We start from the raw sequence: 17,896 nt of genomic DNA, 5'->3' as shown, positions 1-17,896 counted from the left end.
CCACACCAGGTGGAAGGGGTCTCGCCTTCATCATCAGCACAGTGAGTGTTATCTCCACATCAGGTGGAAGGGGCCTCGCTTTCTTCACCAGCAGAGGTACCACAGAGGGGCAAACAACCCATGATTCATGAGGGTCCATTAGGAGTTCCAGACACTGAGGTGATTGATCTTGAGGCCAGTTCTCCTAGCCGAGAGGCAAAGGAGATCATTTAGCATCTCAGGGCTGAAAATGATGCTTTGCAGAGGAGACTTGAGGGTGCCCAATGGACTATCACTTACCTGGAGCAGCGGAACAAACAGTTGGAGGAGGAGAAAGCACTTGATGAGTTATGGAGGATTCGTAGTGACCGAGTCTTGAACCGAAGAAGACCCGGTGATCCATTGCCTGCTAACCGAGAGTCAATGCTCATCCAGGTGAATGCATACTTAGAGAGGCTATTGGCTAAGGCCAACCAAGAGAAAAAGCTACTGAGGAATATGAAGAATCATTATTGGGCAAGGATGCATGTATGCAAAGCCAAGATGAAAGTTTTTCAAAGGAGGTTGACCGAGGCTCAAAAAATAGAGAAAGAAGCCAAATCCCCTTCGTATCTTGGCTGAGGCTTCACTCAAGGATCATGGCACTCATTAGCCTAGCCACAGCTCAAATCCCAAAAAATTCTGAAAGTTTTGGGTAATTTTGGCAATTTTTGGAAATTTACAGGTTTTGGCTCCTCAACGGGTCTCACCCCCAGTGAGACCCTTTGTCATGGCAGCTCATTTTTGCAAAAACTCAGCATTTCTAGATTTTTTATGCAAATTTACATATGCCTATGGATGGACTTGAGTTTTTATGGAGTTTTGGGCCTCCAGAAGGTCAAAATACATGCAAAATTTGACTTTCTGCCCCTTTTTTGAGTTGCAGAAACCAGTCTTGGGAGAATTAATTTTTGACAGGGAAAATGACCTCCAAATTTAAAAATTCTAGTTTGGTTGGAAAGTAGACTCATAGGCCTTTCCAACGAGCTATCCTGCACCCAATTCTGACACCTGCAAGTGCCTCAAACAGAGCTCCCAATGTGCGCGACCCGTCAGGCAGATGTGCGCGACCCGTCAGGCAAACTTTGCCAGATTTCACTGTAACAGCTCGGAAAAGCACAGTTTGACTTGGTTTGAATTTTTGAGGTTAATGATGGTCCTCTTTGATGTAATTGTGACACTTTTTAGACACTTTTACCCTTTTGTAACTCTTCTAGAAGATTTATTCATGTAAAGGGTAAAAATTGAATGTATGAACTGGTTTCCAAGTTTATAGAGGCAAGTTGTTTTGACTGCCTATTTTGTAGTGCTTAGTTTAGAGGTGGTTGAAACAGCTCCTAGGATAGTGAGCTCGACCCATGGAGGCAGGGAAAGAGGTTAGATCATCTATATTATGTACTTTCTTGCTCATTTTCATGGTTGGACTCTTGAGGGAGAAGTTATCATCGTATTATTTTCACTGTATCTCTGCAATTTTTGGCTAAGGAAGACCAGGGTTTTGCAGTCCTCTTTGGGATTCTTGTGGACTCATGTGTTGATGGTGTGTTTCTCAATGTTCTTGTAAGTGTGTTTATGTGAATCATTTCCTTTCCCTTACTGCTGCACATTAAACAAATGAAGTGTTAAAGTATGAATTCATGCTAGCCATGCTCTGCTTTTAGTCATTGTTTGCTCTCTTTAGCTCCTCATCTTTCATTCCTGATCATCCATCTCAATTTAAGGCATCAATACTGTTTCCTACCTCGCCCCAAGGAACCCCCTGCAGAAACTGTGTCCAATCCCCACACCCAAAATTGCCCTCTCCTCAATTTGCCACCAAAAACCCTAAAAACCCCAAAACAATCTTTTGATCAGTTTACTAGCCTAAAATCAGTGTTAACATATTGGTCATCTCATCCATTGAAGATTTTACCGAGATAGACCGGAGAGAGCCTTCTCCTGCCCCGTAGGGCTAGCTACGAGGCTGAATGGTTTGATGTGGCCTTGAGGTTTACCTTTCTCAGCCTGAGGTGAAATTTCAAGCGCTAACCCACAAAAAACTATGCTTTGCTTTTTAGGGAAATATATTTACAATTGAAAATCAAGGCTGTCAAGGCAGGGGTGCCTATAGAGATAAAAACCATTGATGATTTCATAAACTGTTGTAAGCATTATGGGGTGAAAGTTCAGCGATTTTTATGTGAGTTTTATTTACATAAACTTATGTTAGATGGAGAAATAGAAAAGAACCCTAGCCCTTTTGTGGGAGATATCCAACTTTAGGCATTTATTTCTCTTGTTGTTAATCAGATAAAGTGGCTTAAAGCCTACAATACCTTCCAGAGACAGGAGAATGGTTAGATTTGTGGGTAAGGGGTGAACCTAGAAACCCATTGCAGTTGTGGATTAAACATTGGAGCTTAATAAGAGCACAAGATGTAATCCAAACATTGGGACCTATTCACATAGCAGTCATCTGGCAAGGGGTAGAATACTTCCTAACCATTAGAGACCTTGCCATAGCAGTAGCTAAATTCCGATACCAGACTTCCAATCGGAATATCCAAAGCAGAGAACCATTCAATTATGAGAATTTTAAGCTAGCTGCTAACCGCTTGGTTATCTATGGTGACCTCATCTTGAGAGAAGGCCCGTCTTGGCTAGGCTGTAGGTTCCGAAGTCCAATCATTTGGTACCCTGCACTAGGATATATAGCCTTATATGAATTGCCTGAAGGTCAGATAGGGAATTTTTTTTAAATCCTCGCTAGGAATCATGGTTGTAGACCACTAATTGAGAAGCCTTCTCTAGCCTATTCCCTAACTTCCTTGCATGTCAATTACAATGTTTTCATGAGGGCATGAAAAAGGGTAAGCAGGGGGGTGTGCTGAGCATTACAAAAGGTATTTAATTGCCACTTATTTCTTTATCTTTTACTTGAATTCATAACTTCTTTATATTATAGGATGGGTATATGATAAAGGATTATGATAAAGTTAAGAGGATTTGTGATTAACGTAAAATGACTAATTATTTCCTTTTTTCTATGCAGAAAATGAAGAAATTGGAAGATCACCATTTCAGAGGAAAAGACAAGACAACACCAACTGTTGTCCCTTTGACAGGGAACCACGTCCAGACGAGGAAATTGAGATCAGAGCGCATGAGCCAGGAAAATGAAGAAGAAATGCAATATCAATGCAAGAGGACGAAGAGATAACTGAAGATTAAAGATCTGGCAAATAGATCGCTACCTTGAGGATATCTGTATTTTTGGTATTTTTGCCTGGCCACTATAAAAAGGGACAGCACTGCAAGCCCAAGGGGTGAATTATTGTTGATTTATAGAATTTGCTGTTGCAATCTGAACTTTTATCATCGACTCTCTTTAAAGAGCAATTACTGTAACTCTGTTTTCATGATTAATACATAAACTTCATTTCTGTTCTATCTTTGATTCTGGAGTAACTGCATCAGTGCGTCCCTGGTGGCTAAGGGCCCGGCCTTGGTGGATCACTTGCTTTCTGTATCATTATTTTCTGATTTCAACTCGTGTGTGGTTTTGATTTCCTGTATTTGCTTTATTCAGTAATATGCTATCCCTTGACATTTCATTTACTTGCTCTCTTATATTGAATTTGTATTTGAATAGTAAGATACTTGCTCTGTTATATTGAATTCGTATTTGAATAGTAAGATTATTATTTGCAACTGAAAATGTTAAGCTGTTCCTTCTAAAATCATATCACGTTGTCTAATTCAGACATTGCTGTTCATTTACAGATTGACATTGTTGTTCAATTACAGATTGACATTGTTGTTCATTTACAGATTGATAAGTATTGTTCATTTGTGGAGTAACACTACTGTTCATTTATAGATTGGTATTGTTGTTCATTTAGCTACGGTTTACCTATAACTGTGATTGTTGTTCATTTGGATTACTGTTCCATTACTATCACAACTATCTTTCCCTTATAACCATGGTTAATACTTCTAATGCTAAACTTAGATTACTGACTCCATCATTCTAGATTCACTGTGTGTTTACATTTGATTTAGTTTGTTGTTCAATATTTCATAGACTTGCTTAGGTTTGTTGTTCCATTCTTGGATTGCTATTCATTTCATCTACTAGTTAAAGATTACAGTTCAATTCCTTTTAGTTACAATTGCTGCTTGATTTATTCTTGTAGGTTAAGCTTTGTTGTTCGATCTTTTCAATAGATTATTTGTTTTTCCTCTTTCTGTCAATTGAATTGTCATTTCAATTATTTGCTTTGGTGTGAACAGAATGATCTACAACTGTAGCGAACAATGACTATTACTGTCTAGTTCCCAGATTGGAGACCTTCTATTTGATTGAATTTCATTTGCATCAGTTTACAAAGGAAAGAGTTATCATTACTGCATCCTTGACTGATGATTGTTGTAGTTTCTTAAGTAAATAGTTACAAGGAATTTAAGTTTCTTGCCATTACATTTAGTGTTTGTTTCCAACATTTGTTTACTTTTGTAAAAGCACTATACTACTAGCATTACTCTTGACAAGTGACTGCCTCAGACTGAGTACACTCTTGAGATAAAAAATCGTACTTGGATTGATAATTAATGTAGGGTAAATAGAGGTTAAAAAGACCCTTTTTACTGCTCAACACTTCCTTATTGTATTTCATTAGGCTCTCTGTCTCTAGGTGTGGGAACTTCTCACTGTCTGCAAGGTCCTAGTCTTCAAATTTTAGGGTGGGCACACATCCTCGGAGCGGACCCTCAAAGGTAATTCCATCATAGAGGAGCAGGGTTTGGAGTGCACTCTTTGTTGCATCCAGATCCTTTGGTACCTTAGCTTTCCCTTTTCCCAGAGGGACATGCTTAGGTAATTTTGTTGCAGAGCGCATTGGTTGGACGTCTGCCTCCATGTCTTCTTCTTCCTCTACCTTGGTAGTAAGAGCCTGTAAGTCCTCCTCCTCTTCATCTGTCTCAATGGTGACAACCTTTCCCTTTTCCTCCATTGATAGCTTACTGAACTGTGAATTCCTTAGGGACATGCGGACTAGTCCCATTGCCTGCTTATCTTTTTTCGGTCTTGGCATCTGAGGTGATTTCGGGATTTCTGGCTTAATCCTAGTATCTTTGGGAATATTGTATATCGTATGGGTTAGCGCAGCCTCACTGAAAATTCCTTCTTCAAAGCCCAAACCTCCACTAGTATCCGTCATCTTGTCTATAGTGTATGCGGTTTTTCGTGAACTTAGGGGCTTGAATATCGCTTGGCACTCAACACTCTGTATTCTATTCAACCGCTCAAGTCTTAAGTGAACAAGTGTTGTCTTGTGGTTAGCCCTTGGAGTTTTATAGTGCCTTTTGAATTCAAATTCGACCATTCCCCCCAATTCTAGGCCATCAATGCTTTCTTGGTGGCAGATTTTCTGAAATCTTGCCCATAAGTGTTGTCTTAAATATCTGTCACTCGCTCCACTTGGCCTCAAACTAGACATCCCGTCATGAACAGTGACACCGACGGTCACTTCCTGGCATACCCGTGTGGTAGCGCTTCTCTCCATGCATGGGTGTGAACCTTGTGACATGCTGACTTTACATGCATCTCTCTTATCGCGTATCTCCTGAGCAGATTCTTTTATAGTCCCCCGCTCCCTTTCAACTGCCTGGAGCGCTAAGACTATTCTTCCTACGGCTAGTCAGGTGGTTGTACCACCCGTGCGAGGCTCCATCTCACCTTCAAGTATAGTCTATGGAACATCCTCAATTTCCCTCGTGATAGTCGGCACCGTGCGCTCTACTGTATGCAGTGCGTTCCCCTGGTCACTGTGTTTGGTGATACGTGGCCCTAGCCATGGCAACAGAATAATCAATTCTTAGCGATAGTCTTCTAACTCATTGGTATGATCATTCATACTATACCTTGCCATCCTTGGTCTATCGATGAGACATGCTTGCTTGATCTCATTTTCTAACCTCTTGACCTTTGCGTCCATCAAAATGCTTTTCTTCCTTAGTCGTACCCGATCTTTTTCGAGTTTGCGAAGTCTACTGGTCCTTTGCCAAATGGTTTCTTCATTTTGGGCTTCGCGCACTGTCACACTTGCAGGTGCTATTACGTGTGGATTCATCATTGCATGTCCCTCAGAAATTTTGGTCCCTACCTTGTTCCTCAACCTCAGAATTGTTTTCGCAGTCATGGTTTTGCACATGGTCCTATAGCCCCATCGAACCACTGGTACGCGTAGGTCCCAGTGAATATGTTTCACCTGGTGAACCTTGTTCAGCTCTTCACACACCTTGTCGAAGGCTTCTCCATGGATAGTTCTTGGCACGCTTCACCTTTCCTGCTACTGCGTTTTGTTATGATTCTCTATTCTGGGAGTGGTGTGTGCTTGTGTGGGCTGCATGTCATATGTCTGTACCCATTGAGAAAGGTGGGTACACAAGTTGTTCTACCCTCGGTAACTAGCTCTCATACTTAGTGGGGGTTTTCCAAATCGTAGGCACATCATCCACTTGCATCCGCGCCAATCCTCAAAACTTCCCTGATGTGTACACCACCATCTTGTAGGCGTTGCACGCATTGCCCATTTTAGAGCATCAAACCGCTATTGTTTTGGTACTGCGCTTTCAAATTTTTTTAGGAATTCATCCACCGCTGTCAACCCGTCATATGTGGGCAGACTTGCCTCTACTATCACATAGCACAGTGATCTAACCATCATGTTTCAATTAAGTGTTGTTACTTCGTGCAACTGATACTGCTAGCACTTGATTTCTTCATCTGAATCCGAAGTGCAGGAGCTTTCGCGCTCCCACAAAATCCTTCCATCTGTAGTCGGATTCACCCAATCCTATTCCCATGCAGTTATCTTGTAGATGCAATTGATATTGTCATCACTGCCATCGTTGAACACCGGTTTAGTGTATCGCGCTCCTTCGGCTGGATCTAGTGGTACTACCACGCGTAGTGACTTTTTCTTAAAAATCATTTTGCGCTTCTTCATATTTACGACTCCGTTTATATCGGTGGCCCAGTCGATTCCTAGTAACATGGGATAGGGATTGTTATCATTGATAATCTCTATCACTTCAAAATCTGCCTGCGCACTCGCACCTTCAATATCCGCCGTCACCCCTTGAAATCTTCCCATGGGAAAGATCTTCTGTTGGTTCGCCATTCGCAACTAAAGAGGAGACCATTGTAGTGCAGGTTTGCCCATGCATTCCCATGTTTGTTTCAGTAGTACATTCGCATCCAATCTGAGATCCAGGATTACCTGATCCATTTCATATTCGCTGATTTGCACAGTCAACCTCATTTCCCTTCCTATGCGCAATGCATTCTTTCCAAGCTTTCAGACCACACACGGTTCTCCTAACCCCACGCACCTAGTGATAAGTTCTTGTAGTCCTTTTACTACCTTGCTGTCATGTAGCAGTCTCATGCATGTCTCCAAAAAGGTAGTGAGCATTGAAGGATCCATCCTTGGTTCTAGTTGATCCTTACTACCTGAAGTGGAGGCCTCCGTGAATCTCTTCTTAGCTTCCATGAATGTATCCTTCGTGCATTCTAAATCAAATTCATGATCCTTTTTAGGAGCCTTGCGAACCCACACACTTGCTTCTGACTGCTTACCTTTGTCATCGCCAGTGGTCATACCGCTCCTGAGCATCATGTTTACATTCGAGTCTTCTTCGCGTGGTCCATACCTCATCATCTACAAATTCTGAGTTGGAGGGGGTTGGAGTACCCCTTTTTCATGCATCCTCGCTATCAATGAAGGGAAGTCTTTTGCCTCATGATCAAACTGAGTATAGTACAAACATGATGTCCTTTTCAGGTTTGTACAATCACGGGCATAGTGTCATGGCCCTCCACAATTGTAACAGATTATTTGCTTGTGACCCCTTCCTAGTCCCATTCCACCTCAACCTCATCCACACCCGTGAAATCCAGCGCATGTCATTCCTACATTTGGGTCGAGGGCTCAAGTTTCGGTCTGCACCCTATAGGCAGGAGTCTGTTCTATCATTAGTTCATAGCTTCTGCAGGTGTGTTCATCATGGCCTACCGACCTGTAGAAATTACAAAACAATTGCTGGGACATCTGTGTATACTTCTGCAATAGATGACAATTATCTATTGTGTATTTTCCTCCTATCTGACAGATCACATGCCATAGTGTAGGTGTCGTGCTGGGTCTTTCTTGCACCTCAGGTGTTAACGGCATCAGCCCTCCTCCCCCCAAGTAATTCACAAACACTAGACAATGGTCCTTGCCATGCTCTTGGCCTTTGCATTTTATGCACCATACCTCCTCGTGCAGCATTGGCCGAGGTGTTCTATCCTGTTTCAAACTTTGCATCTCCAGACATAGATTTTGCGGTTGCACATGGATTTGTTGGACTCCTAGACTAGGGTCTTGTATAGGGGTCTCATGCAATCTCATTTCCATCTCTAAAGCTTCGACCTAGGTGGAAAAATTTTGCTGTGACAGCAAAATCCTTAGATGCAGTGTTAGTGATGCTACAAACCATGCGCGACGTTGTCCATCCATCAAAGTCATATTGGCTTTGCGAATCATACCCTTCAGTATTTGGTCCAGATCCCAGGGGGTCTCACCTAGGAGCATCATGATCTCCTTAAACCCAATAATTGATTATGTCTCCGACTTTGGCCTGCTGAATTCCCTGTTCAGCACGGTTTGGATTTCTGTGATTCTTGTGTTTGGATGATCATTAGAATGCTTGATGTACCATGTTAATGCGCAATCTTGCAACGCGCTAACCAACATAGCCTTTTTGATATTGACATCCATGACTCCTTGTGCTTCCCATATCACCCTTACTACGAACTAGAATTGGTCTGGATCTTCATTCCCTACTCCTCTGAATACCCGTAGTTTGATTGCACTCGCCATACTAAACTATGGTGGTGGCAGAGGTAGGGTGGGTGGAGATGGAGGTGAGGGGGGTGAGATAGGTGGCGGTGTAGGTGGAGGTGGTAAGCGCAGAATTCGCTGCCTTATCAAACTGACCGCGCTTCTTGGAGAAACTTTCGTGAGCTCTTCCTCACTTTCCCGTGAGGGTGAAATTAAGGGATTGGTTTCTAATTCTTCACTACCTCCGCTTCTATAGATCTTCCCACTTTGCGTAGTCCCAAACATTAATTTATTCGCATAACCCACTTTTCACACAATAACATCTTAATCCAAGTGTTCAAATATTTAATATACTTACCTCGCGGTCCTTTGAGGAAGCGTTGCTCTGCCTCACTATATCTGATGGTCGTATCTACCGTGAACTCAGTGATAAATCCCCCTATAATTCAGTCGAGCCAATGGTCCATAGCTTGCGCAATCTTATCTCCTGATGCTTCTAGTCTACACACTAATTCCAGAGTCCACATGATTGGTTTGTCGAACCGACACCTTCCTTGACTGTCTGCTAGCTTCACAATCCACTCATACAACTCAGAAGGAAAGGATGCAAAGAAAATTTCGTGGACTTTCGTATATAAGTAGCACTCCAACCACTATTCCTTAGATACTCACGGATTCCTGTTTTCGTACACCATGAACTCATGATTCTTCTTGTCCAACCATTCTTCAATTTCTTTCTTCATTGGATTTCAGTGACACGACATCAGACATCCCTTATGCAGATCCTGGTCCCGGCAATGGAACCATTTGTTCACTTGTATGGGCCTGACCAAGGTTCAGAGATGATTTAGCCAAACAAATCCCAGTACTACTAGCCCTTTCGGTAATAGTCCGTAGAGCGCGGATTGAGGTCTCACCCGAAGTAGTATGGGAGGGTGCTAGAACCATGTTTTCACACCCTAGAGATGTCTAATGGTTTTTAGTCGTCTGCAGATTGACCTTGCGCACATGTCGCTATGCGCATCTATCAGTACCTCGTAGCTTGCAATGCTTCCTTTGCGCAGTCATGTTCAAGGTGTGATCCATGTTATTACCTAAGTCCTTATAGTTAACCCAATATTAATCAATTACTTACTTATCTGTGTGAGCCCAATTATACTTAACAGTGTTTAGTATTATAAGTGCGCGTGATAAGCAAAACAATATAAATGCATAAAAAGTAATAGAACAACAGATACACAGTATTCGGAATCAAACTTCTCTTTATTATTCCTCTTCTTGGGTTACAGACTCAACTTTTCCCTATGCACTCAGCTGTAGGGGTCCGCGCACTCAGCTGTGGACTCTACTAGGCCTCTGCGCACTCAGCCGCAGAGTCTCTTCCTACAATTACAACCAAAGACACTTAGACTTCTTCTCTATCCGCTACTAAATCAGTTACATTAATCCATCTCCAATTTTACTCCTCCTCCTTACAACTTGGAGCCTCACTCTATTTATACAATCCCATGGTCCGCGGACCATGGGCAGGCCGACATGGCATTACATTACATTACAAAACTTAGGGCGAACAAGCTTACGACTCAACATACATTTCGCGCTCCGTGCTCACAATTCGTGGAGTCTTACAACATCTTTCACCAAAACTTGGGCTTTGAGCCCCAAAATATGTTGTGGGGGGATTCCATGCCCAATAGAACAGGTTTATCAATACCCTTTTTGTCGAAGGGATCTTGGTGCTCGTCTTGGCTATGTTCCACTACAACTGTGTCACCTGACTAGTTATCAGATTCATGAATTATTTCTATGTCCACTTCCTTGACCCGTTCTGCAGCTTTCGGCGAAGGCAAAATTTGTGTGTGACCAGAATCCTTTGTGGATTGAGACTTGTTCAGGATCTGGTTGAGTAATCCTTTAGGTTGTATATATGTGCTCAAATTTGCAAGAACTGGGGCCATCCCCTCCTCAAATTCCTACAATAAATCATCTTAGGGGCTCATAGGTGGTGTTTGAGAAGGCCCTGCTTCATTTTTTGGTTCACCATCATCTTGAGAAAAGTATTGTGCTTCCCTTTGTTTTGGGTCAAAATCATGTTCTTCCTCCTGTTCTGGTTCAGAATTGGGTTCTTCCTCCTGTTCAGGTTCAGAATTGCATTCTTCCTCCTGTTCTAGTTTAGAATTGCATTCTTCCTCCTGTTTAGGTTCAGATTCATGTACAACATTTGGACTAGATGGCTCTGTCAGGCACTCGGTGCTACCATGAGGATCTACGAAAGTACTCTGAAATGGATTTATCTTCACAAATTGCCTGTGCTTAGTAGGTCCTATTATTATACGAGCAGTTTTTTTCCTCTTTGGAACAGGGTTTTGCTGTTCAATTTCCGAGGTTGCAGAATTTTGGACTATAGGGTCTGGCCTAATCTCTAGTGGGGTTATAAGATTATCCCAAGTGAAATCTTGCTGAGCAAGGCTGTGTCTAACAATCCGTCTAATCAACCCATGATCACTGACTATAGTATTAGGATGTTTAGCCCGTCTTACTCTATCAACTATATCATGTAACAATGAATTTAAGAAAAATGGCAAATTGAGAGTAAGCTTTTTCTTTAAAACAACTAAAAGTTTAAGTTGTTGTGGTTTTACCACATCCCCTCGACCATCACAGGTAATGTACTGTTGGATGACACTCGCCAATTCGCACCATGGTTCTCCCAGAGAGGATGGTTGAATGCCCTTGCCTTTTTGGGTTAGCTCTTCACCTGCGTCTTTGAAAATCTCCACTGCGTCATGCAACATTACATGCTTTTCCGGCCATGCTGCTCCTTCTACCGATAGCCTAGAAACCTTAGCTATCACAACTTTCGATATTTTTATGCTTACACCTTTTACTGTGGACTGCCCATTCTATAAGTTCTGTAAGAATTCAAGAGCGATTTCATTGCTAGGGGTCTGAAGCCTGGTGAAATATGAAATCCATCCAGTGTGCACCAAAATTTCCTTGGCTTTGTCAGAAATTTCCAACAATGAGGGTTCTCGGCGAACCGATTTTCCACCCATAATGCTCGAATTCTTCCAATATTCGCTCTACAATTTTCAAAGATTAACACAACAAAAGCGCAGCAGAGAACAACAATTGCTTTGGTAAAATAGAACAACAAGTAGACATAAGAACTAAATTTCATAATGTCAAGTGGAATTTCCATTATAATTAATGATATTAACTCTAAGACTATCATACTGCCACATGTCATTTGATCATGGGATATCATAGCAACATATCAAGTCCAGTAAGCGGAATAAATATAGCGCATGCAAAGGTGTAATGGGAATCCTCCCCCTCCTTAAAAAGAGAGGTCACCTATGACCGAGTAGACAGGGAAAGGGCTATTTTGATGGCAAGGCAAGGGAAAGAACAATACGACATTAAATGAAACAAAGTACACATATAAATGATAGGACGACAAGAGGTATGGTTATAATGAGAGCGAAGTGTGTAAAGATAGTTATGAATAAAAGATAAGATGCTTGGATTGATGATAAGTTATGTGAGAAAGAAAAGGACAGCAATGTGCCAAAAAGATGCTCTGTTGACGGTATTCTAGCCGAGAATGATGCGATTGATCGAAAAACAATTTCTCATGCGTAAAGGTTCAAAACGGGGAAAAATTAAGGAAATAACTTCTCCGATAAAAAGAAATAATAAGAAGAGTGTATTATAGTAATAATTGATGATCAGATATAACTTCAATACCATAAGTAGAGCCTCTGCTGCCAGTAGACTTCCATAGCCTCGGCAGGGTTGCTTTTTCACCCATATGAGCCAGGATCCTCGATTTATAAATGGAGAGTTACAGTGTTGTCCTACAGAAGAGATCAGTATGCTGGTGTGGTAACCAGATGACCACACTACCGTTCACTGGGATATAGCAAAAGTGATCAGGCCGGCTCGTGCTGAGACCTCTTGTTCAAAGGATATTCTGGTTATCTAATGGATCATAACCCTGGTGTGGTGGCCATAATGGGAATTTCACTTTGCTACAACCTTATGAACATGGTAGGTTGGCTCATAATGATACCCCCTATCCTCCATCTGAAAACAAAATCTTGTTGTTATTACACTTGTTTATGATAAATAGAGGGAGGCTAAATACTCCTTAAGAGCAGGGATGGAGGAAGAAGTTTAACATGTCAATAAAAAAAGTATACCCATAGTATTATTTATTAAAGATAGAGAAGATTATAACTAGGAAGGGTGGAACCAACATGGTATTAAGATGATCAATCAATATCAAGTACAGCAGAAAGCTATGTAGCAAAGTAGTATATAAATAACTATGTCCCTTTCTTGAAAAGAATCTATCATCAAGAAGCTATCCTGTTAAAGATCATAACGTTAATGGTATTAAATCCCTTCAATAGAATCCATAAATTCTTGTCCTCATAAAAGTAGTGTACTTCATGCCATGAAAATAAAACAAAATGAAAAACAAAAGAAAAATGGGGCTAAGCGTTTGAGTGAACATCAATCATTCAGACAAGCGAAGAGAAATCACACAAAAGAAAAAAAATGTTGTTCAATTGGAATTGAATGTACAAAGATACACAAAAAGTGTTGTTCAATTGTTTGAACAACAATAACCGCAAAGAGAAAAAGTGTTGTTCAGTTATTTGAACAACAGCTGTTCAATTGAATGAACGACAAAATATGCCAAAAAAGAAATTGTTGTTCAATTAGATTGAACAGCGGCTGTTCAATTAGATTGAACAACAGCTGTTCATTTAATTGAACAACAAAACAACTTCAAAAAAAGTGTTGTTCAATTGGATTTAAAAGTGGTTGTTCAATTAACTAAAAAGTAAAATCACGCAAAAAAGTGTTGTTCAATTGGATTGAACAATGATTGTTCAATAGATTGAACAACAGCTGTTCAATTAATTGAACAACAAAAGAACACAAAAAAGAAAGTGTTGTTCAATTGGATTGAACAACAAAATTACGCCATAAATAAAGTGTTGTTTAATTGGATTAAACAGCGGCTGTTCAATAGATTGAACAACAGTTGTTCAATTGAATGAACAACAAGACAACGCAAAAAAGAAAGTGTTGTTCAATTGGATACAATAGTGACTATTTAACAACGACTGTTCAATATATTGAACAGCGGTTGTCCAATAGATTGAACAACAACTATTCAATTATTTGAATAGAAAAATCATGCAAAGAAAGATGTGTTGTTCAATTGGATTGAACAACGACTGTTCAATAGATTGAACAACAATTATTCAATTAACTAAACAACAAGATCACATAGAGAAAGAAATGTTGTTCCATTGGATTGAATAGCGATTGTTCAATAGATTGAACAACAACTGTTCAATTAACTGAACAACAAAATCACGCAGAAAAGAAAGTGTTGTTCAATTGGATTGAACAGCAGCTATTCAATAGATTGAACAACAACTGTTCAATTATCTGAACAGAAAAACAACGTAAAAAAGAAAGTGTTGTTTAATAGATTGAATAGTAGCTGTTCAACAGATTGAACAACAACTATTCAATAGATTGAACAACAGCTGTTCAATAGATTGAACAACAAAATCACACCAAAAAGAAAGTGTTGTTCAATAGATTAAACAACAGTTGTTCAATAGATTGAACAACAGTTGTTCAATTAATTGAATAGCAAAACAAGACGAGAAAAAGAAAAAGAAAATCAAATCAAATCAACAATCATATTTACATATTTTACAGAGAGGAAATATATTTTATAAAGATGAAGTTGGCGAAGAATTGCCTTCTGCAGCTAAAACTTGCATGGTGGGGTCCCCACATATCTGCTGGTAGAAAGATTTTATGGTAAGTGGTTTTTGGTAGAGGCGCACTCGATGCCCATTCGCTTTAAAGGAAGAACCAGTCCCATCAATGGTGGTTAGCATAAGAGTGCCATTGTCGTGTACTTGCTTTATTTCATAGGGGCCTAACCACCTAGTCTGCAATTTGCCAGGGAAGTCATGAAACCTAGAATCATAAAGGAGTGCCCAGTCGCCTTCATGAAATGTCTTTTTCTTAATTAGGGAATCATGCCATTTGTCTCTTTGTTGTTGACTAAGTGTCGTATGCTGTAGAGCGAGTAGCCAAACTTCATCTAATTCATTCATCTGTTGTAACCTGTTAACCTAGGCTTTAGTTAATTCCAGTCCCACTTCCTGGGCTGTCCTTAGTGTTTGTATTTCAAATTTTGTGGGAAAAATAGGTTCTTTACCAAATTCCAGTTGATACGGAGAGTATCCAGTAGTGTTTCTCCAAGTTGTGTGATACGCCCACAAGGCCTCTGGCAGTTGAGTAGTCTAGTCTTGTCAATGTGATGAAAATGTCTTTCTTAGAATAGCTTCAATAACTTTGTTGGTGCTCTCGACCTACCCGTTCGCCTGTGGGTGATATGGGGAAGTAATTCTGTCTGTGATATGATGATTTCTCAATGTAGCAGCAATCTTGTGACCCACGAATTGTGGTCCCCATCAGTAATTACTTCTCCGAGTATGCCATTCCACACAAAAATTTCGAAAAGAAAATTAATAACAGCTTCCTCTATTGCTCTCGGTAACGCTACTGTTTCCACCCACCTAGTTACATAATCTATTTCAACCGATATATATGACTTCTGGTTAGATTGTGGTTTGAATGGCCCAACGAAATCTAATGCCCAACACTCAAAGGGTTCTATCACTTGCTATGGATGCAAGGACATTTCAATAGATTGGTCAGGGCGGCCCATCCTTTGGCAACTATCACATGCCCGGACAAATTTCTTAGCATCTTTAAAAATAGTGGGCCAGTAGTAGCTCATCTGTAGAATTTTATGTCCAGTTCTGTAGTCTACAAAGTGTCCACTACAAGGTCCATCATGGTAGGATTTTAGGATATCATAAATTTCATCCTCCTTGATGCACCTGCAGATGTGCATATTAGATCCCATGTGGAAAAGGTATCCTCCAATCCATGAGAAATGAGTGTTGTGCTAAGCAATCAATTTCCTTTCTCTGGGTGTCAAATGTTTGGGCAATTTTCCCACTACTAAGTAATTTTCTACATCTACATACCGTTGTGTTTTTATGGCCACAACAAACAAATGTTCATCGGGGAACTGATCATCTATAGCCATTCTATCATCTGTTCTTGGAACTCGAGAAAGGAAGTTTGCCATGAGGTTCTCCTTCCCTGGTCGATCCCTTATAGTTATGTCAAATTCCTGCAAAAGTAGTAACCAACGAGTCACCCTTCCATGTTGGAAATAATACTGAGAGGGGGCATGAATTAGTATTATTAGATCAATAATTTAATTTTCAAAACTGATTTGTATACACTACTTCAGCTCAGTGAACTAGTGTGTATACGCAACTATACTTAATGAAACTAGCTATGTAGAGATCTTTTGATTTACCCAACTTATCATGTAGTGAACTTTAATCAGTATATCAAGAATTCATTAGACAATGTAGTAAAAGAAAAATAAAGCATCACACATAAGAAACACACATAAACACCAAAATATAAGGTGGAAACCCAATGTGTGTGAAAACCACTTGCTGCAATCGTCTCTGTCTTCTTTTAATAATAAGAAAATTATGTTTACAATTTTTGTACTGGTGCAGCCTTATACCAGTACGCAAGCTACTACCTATAGGGGGCTACAACCTTCTCTCATTCTCCAGCTTCTACTAGAAGGGAGCTACAACCCCCTAGTTCTTGTACTAGCTAATATGTTTACTAGCACATAGGTGCTAGCCTACAGAAGGCTACAACCTTCTCCTTTCCTCCAGGGACCATGTTTCATAAATTTTTAGACTGGATCCATCAACAACTTCATTCAATCATCAAATATATCTACATCAACCAATCTCTTTCACAATCGAATCGATAAATCACTTTGACTACCCATCAATCTGATCTTTCATAATGCTGTCACCAGAATACAGTAACCAGAACCCAAGCCAAAACCCAGAACACTACAACAACAAACAGCAGCAACTAAAACATAGATTATAAGGTATACACTACTTTCATGTGTCGAACCTGCATGTATACACGCTTTCCTCAAAGCCAACCAGCATATACATCTACAAATATTAATTCATAATTCTGCAGCTATACCAGACTTCAGTTATACCCAGATCATATCATTTACAGAATAATATATGCGTCAGTATTCAAATCTAGAATATTCATGAGAAAAGCCACATAATGATAGTTCATTTTACGCCTTAAGTTCTTTATCCATCATTAGATCTTATCCTCCATCAACCACTAAGGTTCCTCCTCGGTTCAGATCCAACAATGCACCATAACCGAACAACCTGCATACTAGATCTCACACTTCATCAGATATTCAATGCTTGTGTACCTTGGCCTAATGATATTCTCCTCCTTTTATAGTTTGAGGGCTTTCTCAATACCATGGATCAAAACCACTTAGGACCAATACCTTGGATCAAATACCTAGGGTCAATACCTTGGACCCGATACCTTGGACCAATACCATGGATCAAATACCATGGACCAAATACTTCGAACCAAAAACTTAGTTTTCCAAGGTATACACACTTTTCCTTTTGTGAAAGTGCATGTGTACGTATACGCAACTTGTATAAAATGAACCCTCGTGTATATGCAGCTTGGCCAATGGTGAACCTGCGTATACCGCTCTTCCTTCATTCTATGAAGTCTAATCTATAACTCTGAGCTGTTAACCTACTATATTGTGATCTGTCATCTGAGTGAGTTACCATCAAGGACAACACCTGTGTCATAATGCCAAAAATCTCCCCCTTTGGACTTGATGGCAACAACCACACCACAACCACACCACAACCACACCAAGTCACTCTCCCCCTTTGACATCAAGGGCAAAAGGTCATGCTCCCCCTGAGTTAATGCTGAATTCTATGATATGCTGAAGTGTGATGATTGAGCTCCCATGATCGAGTCCATGCTCCCCCTGAACATAAGCAAAG

Source organism: Pinus tabuliformis, chromosome 6, assembly GCF_031772625.1.
Source record: "Pinus tabuliformis cultivar Carrire ecotype Pingquan chromosome 6, CPIR1, whole genome shotgun sequence".
Classification (NCBI taxonomy): Eukaryota; Viridiplantae; Streptophyta; class Pinopsida; order Pinales; family Pinaceae; genus Pinus; species Pinus tabuliformis.
The sequence above is the reverse complement of the archived record's forward strand: the minus strand, read 5'-3'. Positions refer to the sequence as shown.